The 12,850-nt window shown below is 46.7% G+C and overlaps 1 pseudogene; it reads right to left on the bottom strand.

Annotated features, from left to right (window-relative positions):
- Window positions 1-7,830: 7,830 nt before the first annotated feature.
- Window positions 7,831-8,634, bottom strand: LOC101033533 (ubiquitin-conjugating enzyme E2 C-like; annotated as a pseudogene).
- Window positions 8,635-12,850: the final 4,216 nt, after the last annotated feature.

Raw genomic sequence — 12,850 nt, 5'->3', positions numbered from 1 at the left:
TGCGATCAAGTTCTCTGGGCATTTTAGTGAAGCACTCTATTTTCCCATAGGCAACTCCATCTCATTACCAGTCATAACATATGTTCATTGTTCCCACCCTCTGCCTTTGCCTCCTTGATGGTGACTCATCCCTTAAATCATGGCTCAGTGATCACTTCCTCTGGGAAGCCTTCCCAGCTTGGACCAGTTTCCCCTGTTAAAGGATAGGCTAGCTCCAGAAAGGATGTATCCCTACCAGAGTCTTGAATTCCACCTAGTACATGGCGAACTCTTAACAAATCTTGGTGCATAAATTAACATCCTTTTTTACTGTCCTGTCCTGTGCTTTCCTTTCACAGTCCTTATAATTTTTAAATTATGCAGTTGGTTAATGTCTATCTCCTTGACCCAACCACTAGACTGTAACTTCACGAGGAAATGAATGTCGTTTGGTGTCATCATTCCATTCTAAGCACCTAGCACTGCCCTTGAAATAGTAGCCACTTAAAAAATATTAACTGAATGGAATTAAAGAAAGGAGATGGAGAGGTTTTGATTCATCCAGAAGACATGCCACCCAAGTAAACTTCCAGGCCTTAGGAGAGCTCACTCTACAACATTCATTAACACACTTTTTTTTTTTTTTTTTTTTTTTTTTAATGAGACTGAGTTTCGCTCTTGTTACCCAGGCTGGAATGCAATGGCGCGATCTCCGCTCACGGCAACCTCCACCTCCTGGGCTCAGGCAATTCTCCTGCCTCAGCCTCCTAAGTAGCTGGGATTACAGGCACGTGCCACCACGCCCAGCTAGTTTTTTGTATTTTTAGTAGAGACGGGGTTTCACCATGTTGACAAGGATGGTCTCAATCTCTCGACCTCGTGATCCACCCACCTCGGCCTCCCAAAGTGCTGGGATTACAGGCTTGAGCCACCGCGCCCAGCATTTTTTTTTTTTTTTTTTTTTTTAATCTATCAGTCCTCTCTTGTGCCTGGCAATGCATTTAGAAAATTGTTAAGAAATTACCTTGGCCTCCATGTGGTCACTACCAGGAGGGAGAAGCTGGCATTGGAGGTGGTAGTAATAATTCAGTGCTCTAACTGTAGGCAGGAGCTGGGTTCTGTGCGAATGCACAGCTGCATGCAATCCATGTAGGTGTCAAAGGATCAGGGAGGGCAGAGGGGAGGTGATTTTGGAGCAAAAATATTGAAGTCTGAGTAAGTGTACACTTAAGGGGGAAGGAGGGAAAAGACATGGTAGGCAGATGAAACACTTAAGCAAAGGCTTAGCATGTTAAAGAACATGGCTCGCTGGGGGAAGAGCAATCAGCCTGTATTCCTGGAGCTCTGCTGCGAGGGGGAGGGGAGAGGAGTTGGGAGGTGAGGCTGGGAAGGTGGGGTGGACTCTCTGGAAACCTTTGTAAAAGGAGGAGAAGAGCAGGTTGTCCCTCCTATCAAGCTGGGACTCAGCTTTTGTCCCCAGTACAGGACCAGCTCCTTTGATCCGCAGCAGGGCCATTGTTCCCCAGCAGTGGCCTCTCTGCTTCACAGGGGAAAATGTGGTCTTTGTTCTCCTGAGACTTTTTATCCAAGTCCTGCCCCGGTGGGGACAGGCTGGGAGGGGCTCCATGTGAGGATCCAGTCTCTGGCAGCTGGGGGACAAGGGCAGCCCCTGTACCCTTTTCTCTGCCTTGCGTGGGCTACACAAAGCCCTTAGAATCCTCTTGCCCAGTACAAATCATGCTGGGTTGGGGGTGGAGAGAGAATTGTGGGCAAACACTTTCAGCTTCTTTATATAAAAGCATTGCTTTTGTTAACATTTCCAGCCCAACGATAGTATAAATGAAATGCAGTTAGTCCTGGTAAAAACCTGGATTTGATCTTACCTGAACCACTTGCTGGCTATGTCACCTTGGATAAGACATGTCACCTTCGGAGTCACAGTTACTTTCTCTGCAAAATTCAGAAAAATAATACTATTTACTGCACAGCATTGCCATAAGGTTGGTGCCTGCATGCATCTGTTCATTCATTATCTATTAAGCACCTACTCCGTGTCAGGCACTGACTGGTTCATTCTCCAGTGTTTCTTTAATGCCTGGGCACAGAGTAGGTGCCAGGAACTAAAGAAGCATTGGAGAATGAAATTGACTTCATCGTGCCCCACCCCCACTACCCCACGAAACTTACAAGGGAAGGAGGACATTAAACATATGTTTGCATATGTAAGTATTGCAAGAATAAATGCAGCCTGCTATGGGAGCACAGGACTTTACCGAGTCTTGGCTGGGTGTGGGGCATTTGGGGGAAGGGGCCCCCAGAAAAGCGATGCTCATGTTGAGATTTGAAAGACATGGATAAAAAGAGCCTGGTACATGAGAGATGGTCCAAAAAATTAGTTCCCACCCCCTCTGCCTTGGATCAGATCCCTCACCAACACCTGCTGGGTGTGAGTGGGCTTAAGAAGCTCCCCCTCCCCTGTAGGGAACATAGCTCTAAAGAAGTGGATGCCGGGAATTGCTTCCAGGGGTCTGGAAATTGATGAAGACACATACAAGGGAATGAACACGGGGCCAGCTGTGACATTTTCTGTGTGCCTTAATGAGAAGTGCTGGGGCTGTACTACCCGGAGCTGAACTCTTGGCCCAGCTTGCCAGGCTGGAGGAGGAGGGGGAGTTGCTTTACAGACTGCAGCGCTTTGTTGAGGGGAAAACAAATGGGTCTGTAACTTGATCGAGGCAGAGGGGAGGCTGCCAGAGCTGTGAGCCTGAAGAATAGCTTTCAGAGGAGTGTCAGGGGAGGAGGCAACCTCTTCCCTCAAGCTAGGGGATGTGCAAAGCAGAGCTGGCTCTTGAGTGTCCCCAAATCCAGATGGGTGAGCCATGCTGCTCTGGGCACCCCTGAGCTGAGTTACTCACCTATATCCAGTACTTTGTACAAGCCAGGTTATCAGAGTTAATCCTTGCAGCAACTCTAGTTGGTGGGGGGTACTTCCACCCCAGTTTTGCAGATGAGAAAGCTGAGGTTCAAAGTAACTTGCCTGAGACCACACAGCTAGTGAGTGGTGAAGGTGAGATCTATATTTACTTCACTATGACTTAAAATCCATATTCTTCCTGGTATATCATGCAGACAGATAAATTCTTTTGGTCAATATTTCCCTCTGAATTTTTAAAATGTAATAATGATAATAAGAGTCCCTTTTATGTAATATGTTTAACAAAGCACTCTTGCAAATGCCATGATGCTTGCCCTGTGAGGTGAAATGTTTTTATCCTCAGATTAGAGCTGAGGAAATGGAAGGTCAGCGGACCGGTGGATCTCTTAATGCCACACAGCAAGGAAGTCAGGAAACTGGGTAGATGCCAAATCTCTTGCACTTTCCACCAGTGTCTTGAGACCCAGGTGGGCTCTTCAAGGTATCCGCTGACATTCAGACCTTCTCCTGATCCTTAAAATTAAAAGCCCAAGCACAGTTTGTTTTACTAACAGACTCAGAGTGTTCACTCTTTCTGACTCTTGATAAAGCCAGCAGTCAAAATCCCCTTTCCTGGGGCCCCTCCTTCTGAGAAAAGGATGGCTAGCCATGTGTATTTTTCACCGGGGCTCCCACAAAGAATGTGCATATAATATGAAACATATGTCATTTGTGCTGTGGGAGTGCCCCCACCCGGTGCCCTTCCCTGCACAGCTGGGAGCCCCATCTGCAGGGGGATGGAGCCGTACACACCTAGGGAGGGGCCCACCAGACCCGCCTGCCTTCTGCAGGCAGAACTGGCAGAACTGGATTCTGAGCCCCTCTGCTCTCCTCTCACTTCTCCGTGGGGGTCCTGGTCCCACAGTTTTTCCATTCTTGGCAAAGAATGCTGGAGCTGGGATTCAAATCAGGTATGTCTGAGGCCAAGTATGAAACATACCTAGCATGGGCTACAGACATATCAGTAGATAAATTAAAGAATGAATTGGGAAAGAACACTTTTGCCTCTGGTCTCTACGCAGTACGTGCTCTTTAAACTTTTTTGGAGAAGAGAATAAGTATACTCTGATTGGGCACCGTCACAGTGGGTGTGTTTCCAGAGAACTCAGGCTAAAGAAGGCACATTGCTATTTTGTCCTTTCCCTTCTTAGAAGATTGTCAGGTTCAGTGGTTCTTGAACTTGAGGTATATTGGCATCACCTGGAGGGCTAGTTAAAGTACAGATGGCTGGCCCCACCCTGGTGTTTCAGATTCCATGGGGCCAGGGCTGGGGCTGGAGAATTTGCATTTTTAACAAGTTCTCACATGATGTGATGCTGTTGGTTTAGAGCCACACTTTGGGAACTGTTGGTCCATTGGAAAAAGGATGGATTGGAGGATGAACGCTTGTGAGAAGGAAAGATAAGAAATGAGAGTATTCCACGCTCAGAGTCAACAGTCTAAAACTCAAACTTGGAGACATGACTCACATGCTCAATTAGCTCCCTGGCTTCCCGCTGCCTTTCCAGTTGGGCTCTGCTTTCATCCCCAGCCTCATGGCCTTCACTCTCCTCTTGAACTCCTTACCCCATGCCTTCTCCCAGGAGAACGGAGCTTCTCATTCCTCCCCTAACGCAGTGGGTTTTTGCCTCCTTTCCTACCTTTGCACATGCTGCTACTTCTACCTTGGCGATCGCAGCACTCTTTTTTTTTTTTTTTTTTTTTTTTTTTTTTTTTTTTGAGACGGAGTTTCGCTCTTGTTACCCAGGCTGGAGTGCAATGGCGTGATCTCAGCTCACCGCGACCTCCGCTTCCTGGGTTCAGGCAATTCTCCTGCCTCAGCCTCCTGAGAAGCTGAATTACAGGCACGCACCACCATGCCCAGCTAATTTTTAATATTTTTAGTAGAGACGGGGTTTCACCATGTTGACCAGGATGGTCTCGATCTCTTGACCTCGTGATCCACCCGCCTCGGGCTCCCAAAGTGCTGGGATTACAGGTGTGAGCCACCGCGCCCGACCTCGCAGTACTCTTTTTCTAAATCTGAAAAACTCCTTTTCTAAAAGAACCCATCAACTGCCACTTCCTCTGAGAAGCCTTCCTTGATACCCCTAAATGAAGTTTTAGCTTCCTTCCCTGTACTTCTACAGCAATAAGGTTATATCTCTACTCATAGCTTCATCCCTTATACCGCAGTTGTTTCTTGCCTCTTCTAACCTGGAATCATCTTGAGAGCAGAAACTTTAGTCTTATCTATCATTCTATCCCTGGACCTAGCCAGGGCCTGACACATAGTAGGCACTGGATAAATGCTTGTGAACAGACGGCAATGTCTGTTGTGCATCTGTTATGAGTTCAGTGCAGGGTGAAGCGGTAGAGAGTAGGATAATCCACGGTAGGTCATTCATGCAGCTGTCCTGGGAGCCACTGTGCTGCTGCTGGGGTTCTCTCTCTAAAGAATGGGAGAGACAAGCCCTGGCTCACATACAATTTCTTACAAGAGTCAGAGAAAGGCATAGACTGGTCAATTTCAGCAGGGATAAGTGTAGTCGTGAAGGAAACTCAGGGTGTCAAGCGAACTCATAGCAGTGGTACCTCATCTGAGTGGGATTGGAAGTGAGGATCAAGGCGGTGACATCTAAACTGAGACCTGAAGGTGGACGATGAGGAAGGAAAGCCAGAGCATGGCATATTTGGGGAACTGAAATTGTCCGGGTGGTGCACACAGATGACGTGGGCATGAAAGTGTGGCTAGATTTGGAACAGGTGGGCGTAAGAGCAGATGGGGGAGTCCCTCTGAGAGTGATAATATGGGGGAAGTGGGAGACCAGGTGCTCTTTGCTGAGAGAGGTGAGAAAAACACAACAGGAAAAGAAACACAAAACACAGAAGAAAGAGATTGGTTCTCATGGTCCGGTCCAGTCTGAAGATATGTTCAGGGCATGCATCACCAGCAGGGGCTTCTTGGAAATGCAGCTATCAAGGATGAGAGTATTTGGAAGGTGAAAGCAAGAAGGGAGAGCCGTGGGTGCAGGAGGACCTGAAGGAAGGCACAGGGGCAGCACTGAGCAGACAGCATGGGAGGTCAGGAGGCCAGGCTGGCAGAGCTAAGCAGACAGAAACACCTCTCTTTATCAGCTTGCCTGCACTTTCCAATGCACAAAGCCCTGCAAGCCCAAGCTTGCAGCCCAAGCAGCCCTGGCAGGGCAGGGATCACCTTCCCGTGTTCCAGAGGAGGAAACCAGCACAGGAAGTGATGGGAATTATAGGAGGGAGGTCATGGGGCCATGCAGTTTGGTGGTTTGTTCTCTTGTGAGGGGCTGACCTTTCCCCTGCTTTAAAAGCCCTACGCCAGAAGCTTTTCCAGGGGTGAACAATGCAGGCTACTCCTTGGCAGGCATTGTGGTTTCTCTCTCACCTAATTTTTTTTTTTCCTATTCTAGTTAGCACTTAAAAACATCACCAACACAGAAATCACTCTTGCACTCCTTAAGCCCTTTACCTGCGCGTCTCCTCTCTCTGGATCCCTGAGAGGAATTAGGCTTTCTGGGCAGCCACTGGGGTTTGGGGGGAGGGAGCACTGAGAGCTCCTGGTGTGTTAGGATCATGCTAGGCATGTTGATACATGAGGTTCCATTTAGTCATTAACGCCAATGACTGAGAGTATTTAGAGACAAAGTCATTGAAGCTCAGAGGGATGAAGCCCTTTGCCTAAGTTCACATTGCTAGGTGGTGGATCCAATCCCACATCTGCTTGAGTTTACAAGAACAGAATAAACAATACAAGTTAGTAGAAAAACCTCAGAAACCAGATCCTCTACCTGAGGATCAGTGTTGGTGGAGAATATTTCCGGAACATGATATGCTCTTTCATGGGTTCATCCCTATTCACATGCGGATCTCCTTGTATTTCCCAACCTCCTCTACCCACAAGCTCCTGTTCACCTTTTACCAACCTCCAATTTCTTTGTGCTGATTCTTACTGTATAATTTAGTACCACCTCTTATAATGGATGTTTTCCCAGGATTGTTTCAATGGAGTACAAACTCCCAGAAGCAGGGTTTGTATGAATCTCTGAATTCTCTGCCTGTGACAGTACTTGGCATACAGAAGGTGCCTCGGTAGATTCTTGTTGAATAAATGACTGGACAAGTGAAAGAATGTATCTTGTCCTCAGATTCTTTTTACCACAGTTGATCTAGTAGTCTCATCCTCCACATTAGCCCTGACGAAATACATAGAGGTGAAGTGACATGAGCAAAGTCCGAAAAAGAGCCAGAAGAAAGCCAGCCAAAATGAAACAGAATAAGCAACAACAGCAGTGAACGTCCCCTGTCCCCCAACACTTTGTAATGCTCAGCCACCCAGATCTTTCATCCCGAACTCATGTTGTTCTCTATCAGTCCTGGAATTGAAGCCTAGATTGGTAGCTGCCTGCCAATATTCATTCTCTTCTTCTTGCTTACTAATGTAAATGAATTGGGGCTTGCAGTGTGCTCAGCTCAAGAAGGACATTTCCTAGCCTCCTTCGCAGCAAGGTGTGGCACTGTGGTTAGGTTCTGGCCAATGAGATATAAGAAGTTTTGGGTGGAATGTTTGCAAAACCACCTTGAGAAGGAGGGTGTCAGGAGATGGCAGATACAGCAGACTCCTCCCTCCCTCCCTCCCTCCCTCCCTCCTTTCTTTCCTTTCTTCCTTTTTCTTTCTCTCTCTTTCTTTCTTTTTTTTCTTTCTTTCTTCTTTTTCCTTTTCTTTTTAAAATGATCAAAATACATGCATTTAATACACATCACGAGGGTTCAACCAAGGCTTAATTTAAAAGACAAAAACAAAACAAAATTAATACTCAGCTCAAGATATAGAGTCCTATACAGAAATCAGAAAAAGAACAAACCATCTAAGGAAAAATTAAAAAGATGACACAAGGACAGGCTGGGCAGGGCTCCTGGCTGGTGACCTGCTTTGAGTCCATTTCTTGCAGGTACTTCTTAAAAGCTGTGGGGTTTTTCCAGAGCTCGGCAGCATGGATAGATCAAGGGACTATCAATGTTGGGTTCTCCTAGCAGGTCCTGGATGGAGAGCAGAATGGTCCTGAGGTCATATAGGGCAGACCACTTGTCCTTCAGGATGTCCAGGCATATGTTATTTTCTGGGTGTCACACTGGGGTGGTAGCAGGGCGTGAGGCACTTCACTGTGGGTGAATTGTAAGGGTGGCCACTGGGGAACTCTAGTGAGAGCTTATATCTCAGGTCTTCATATACTGTTCCAGCTGCTCCATGGAGGGTCCCTACCCATTTGAAAAGGTTGTCTGGCCGGGCGCGGTGGCTCAAGCCTGTAATCCCAGCACTTTGGGAGGCCGAGGCGGGTGGATCACGAGGTCGAGAGATCGAGACCATCCTGGTCAACATGGTGAAACCCCGTCTCTACTAAAAACACAAAAAAGTAGCTGGGCATGGTGGCGCTTGCCTGTAATCCCAGCTAGTCAGGAGGCTGAGGCAGGAGAATTGCCTGAACCCAGGAGGCGGAGGTTGCGGTGAGCCGAGATCACGCCATTGCACTCCAGCCTGGGTAACAAGAGCGAAACTCCGTCTCAAAAAAAAAAAAAAAAAAAAAAAAGAAAAAGAAAAAAAAGAAAAGGTTGTCTGATTCAGGGAAGGCAGAAATCCCTTTATCACCAGACATCATGAGGGTCATCAGCTCTTGCTGTGGGCCTTTTGCCCACAGGACCCCAGGTGACTGCCATATTCTAAAAAGAAGAGGGAAGAGAAAAGGAAGGAGGGAAGGAAGGAAGAGAGAGAGGGAGGAAGGGAGGGAGGGAAGAAGGAGAGAGAGAGAGAGAGAGAGAGAGAGAGAGAGAAAGAAAGAAGAAAGATGAAGAAAGAACAAAAGAAAGAAAGAAAGAAAGAAAGATGGAAAGATTGTCTCCTTTTAGAACATGGCACAATGATAAAGTCATAGAAGTAATCTTGGATCATGAGGTAACCTTGAAGGTGGACCTGTGCTGAGGATGGAGGAACTGAAAGACAGAACTTGGTTTCTTAAAGATCATGGAGGTCTGAATTGCTCACTTCTAGACACTTTTTTTTTTTTTTTTTTAAAGAGGCCGACTCTCATTCTGTCACTTAGGCTAGAGGGCAATGGCATAATCATAGCTTACCACAGCCTTCAGCTCCTGAGCTTGAGCGATTTTCCCTCCTTAACCTCCTAAGTAGCTGAGTCTATAGGTGCGTACCACCACACCCAGCGAATTGTGTAATTAGAGATGGGGTCTGCTATGTTGCCCAGGCTGGTTTGGAATTTCTGGCCTCAAGCGATCCTCCACCTTGGCCTCCCAAAGTGTTATTGGCCCGAGGCTAGTTTTAGAAATACAATCCAGAAAGCTGCCAGCAGCGGAGCCTGGCTGAGTGGGTGTCCTGCAGGTCAGGTCAGAGAATGATTCACAGCTGTGGAGCTCCTGGATCATTCATCAGCACCACCTAAGACCCTGCTCCATCCAATAGAAACAGGGTAGGACTTGGACACCGTGGGTGTGGGAGGAAGGGGCTCGTGTTTCAGTTCCTTTCATGACGGTCTATGACTTTTTCTGCTGATCTTAGCTCATTGCCCCTTGAGGCTTGAGTGGATTTTGGAGAAACCAGATGGAGTCTGTGTTAGACACTGAGAGTTGTCTACCCAACAGCTATCTCCACATTCTTGCTTATCAGAAGACTGATTCTGCTGCTCTTTGTGGTTAATGCCTTTTCTCTTTCTCTGATTTGTTTAAATAGAGGCCTGTGGTGCCTTTCTTGCCTCAGGCCCTCCCCTACCACCATGAAATACCAGGGTCACATCTGGGAAAGTTTTCCTTATTCTTTTCTTAAGGAGAAGTCCAAGACCAACACTTTCCTCCTCTTGCCTTTGGGCATCACTGTGAGGGTGTGAAGTCTGGAACCCTAGGAGCCATCTTGACACCCTCAAAGAATCACACAGAAAGTGGTATGTGACCCTAACACCTTTGTGGGTGTAGACACTATGATACCCAACCTGGGCCCCCTCTATCTGGACTACTTGCTATGTGAAATAATAGATATTATCATTGGTTATTATTTATTTATTTTTGCAGCCATAAGCAGCTTAACTTACCTAGAATCTAAGCTCCTTATTTGACATATGGGAAGAAGGAGGCTCAGAGAGAAAAAGCAAATTGCCCAAGGTCACACTGTGGGTATGACGGTGTCAGCCTAGAATCCTTTTTTCCTATCTTCCTCTCATGGCGAAAGAAACTTGTTTCCTGCTTAATACATGGGTCATCTCAAGAATAAAGTGGGATTCCACATGGATTTGGGATAAATGGAGAACAATGTTAATTGTTCTTTCCTTTTGCCTCACTACATTTAGGCTGCTGTAACAAAATACCTTAGACTTGGCAATTTATAAACAACAGAAGTTTATTGCTTACAGTCTGGAAGCTGGGAAATCTAACGCCAGAGCACAGATAGATGCAGTGTCTGGTGAAGGCCTGTTTTTCTTAGATGGCAGCTTCCCGATGAATCCCCACGTGACAGAAGGGGCAAACAAGCTCTCTCAGGCCTCTTTTTTAAGGCCACTAATCCCACTTATGGGGGCTCCTCCCTCATGACCCAATTACCTCTCAGATGTCCCATCTTCCAATACCACTGTAATGGGGAGTAAGTTTCAACATTGAAATCTGGGGGCACAGAAGCACTCAGACCACGACACCTTTCTTTCTAGATGAGGAGTCAGAGACATGGGTTTCAGTCCAAATCTACTATGGTGAGCATGCTTCTTTATGATGACACAAACAATAATCACTCCCGTCCGTTCTCACATGCTATAAAGAGATATCTGAGACTGGGTAACTTTTTTTTTTTTTTTTTTATAATGACGAGGTTTCACCATGTTGGTCAGGCTGGTCTTGAACAACTCCTGACTTCAGGTGATCCACCCGCCTTGGCCTCCAAAGTGTTTGGATTATAGGTGTGAACCACCACGCCAGGCTGAGACTGGGTAACTTCTAAAGACAAGAAGTTTCTTTGGGAGGCTGAGGTGGGTGAATCACGAGGTCAAGAGATCGAGACCATCCTGGTCAACATGGTGAAACCCCATCTCTACTAAAAAAATACAAAAATTAGCTGGGCATGGTGGTGCGTGCCTGTAGTCCCAGTTACTTGGGAGGCTGAGGTAGGAGAATTGCTTGAACCCAGGAGGCTGAGATTGCAGTAAGCTGAGATTGCGCCACTGCACTCCAGCCTGGCGCCTGGCAACAGACTAAGACTCTGTCTCAAAAAAAAAAGAAAAAGAAAAAGAAAAAGTTTATGCTAGGATTGGTGGCTCACACCTGTAATCTCAACACTTTGAGAGGCCACGGCAGGTGGACCACCTGAGGTCAGGAGTTCAAAACCAGCCTGGCCAACATGGTGAAATGTCATCTTTACTAAAAATGAAAAATTAGCTGGGAGTGGTGGTGGGTGCCTATAATCCCACCTACTCAGGAGGCTGCAGTGGGAGAACTTCTTGAACCTGGGAAGTGGAGGCTACAGTTCAGCCTGGGCGAAGATGGTTTTTTTTTTCTTTTTTATTATTTTTTTCAGATAGGGTTTTGTGATAGAGCAAAACCCCATCTGAAAAAATACTAAAAAAGAAAAAAAAAAGTGTAATTGGCTCATGTTTCTGCAGGCTGCGCAGGAAATGTAGTGGCGTCTGCTTCTGAAGAGGCCTCAGGAAGCTTCCAGTCATGGTGGAAGGCAAAGTGGGAGACGGCATCTTACATGGCTGGATCGTGAGGAAGACGGTGAACGGGGGAAGTGCCACACACTTTAAAACAACCAGGTCCCATGTGGTCTTACTGTCATGGTCACAGCACAGGTAGGTGGGGGGAGGTGAGGGGAGATGGGTTGAACCATGAGAATCTGCTCCCGTGATCCAATCACCTTCCACCAGACCCCACCTCCAGCATTGGGGATTACATTTCAACATGAGATTTGAGTGGAAACACAGACCCAAACCACGTCACCCCTCAAATTTACTTTATCTAGCATGGCAACACCGACAGAGGTTTCCAGATCCATCATTTCATGCAATTCTCACAACACTACAGAGTGTGCTAGGCAAGGATCATTATCCCCATTTTTCAGATGAGGACTCTGAGGATTGGAGAGGCTAAGTGAACCCCCAAGGAAAAGCCAGGTTTTGAAATTGAGGGGTGAGTAGATTACACTGGTGCAGTAGGTCTACACCAGTGAGTTATACTGTCAGTGCTCTTTACTGCTTACAAAGCCTTTTCTCTAAGGTCTAGGTTAAGACTCCCAATGATGCTGCAAGGTAGACCAGGTGAGTATGGCTATCCCCATCTAACAGATGAATAAGTAGTGCTCTGGAGACATGAATAATGTATCTGAGTTCACCGAGCTAACAAGTTGTCCTCTTTCCATGACTCCAAAGCATTTTTGACAATCATCCCCAGTATGAATCTCTGACCTTGTGGTGGGTAGCGCAGATAGCTTATCCTTGTATAAGTCATGTGTCCCAGGAACAGAGAGAGGCCAAGTGACTTAGCTGAGATGACTGTGCTGACAGTGAAAATAAGAATCTGGATGTCCTAACTCTCTGTCCGTTGCTCCTCTTTTCCAGCTCCCATGGCCTTAGGTGATATTGGCCTATGTTACCTCTCATCATATAATCCAAAAGGGAGTCATACTTTCTTTCACCTCTCCTGGAACTACACCCATCTTATCCACGGGTGTGCCCTATTTCCTGGAACATTGTCTGGCTCGATACATGTTAGTAGGATGAACGAATGAATCTCTGAATTCCAACCAAATCCTCGTTGACGGTTAGCCACCTAGCAGGCCTGGGGAGAGGATGACAGGGGCAAGCTCGCAGTAACAATTTACCTTTGAGTCTCACTGTCCCCAGT

The sequence above is a fragment of the Saimiri boliviensis genome, chromosome 11 (assembly GCF_048565385.1).
Source record: "Saimiri boliviensis isolate mSaiBol1 chromosome 11, mSaiBol1.pri, whole genome shotgun sequence".
NCBI lineage: Eukaryota > Metazoa > Chordata > Mammalia > Primates > Cebidae > Saimiri > Saimiri boliviensis.
The sequence above is the reverse complement of the archived record's forward strand: the minus strand, read 5'-3'. Positions and strand labels throughout refer to the sequence as shown.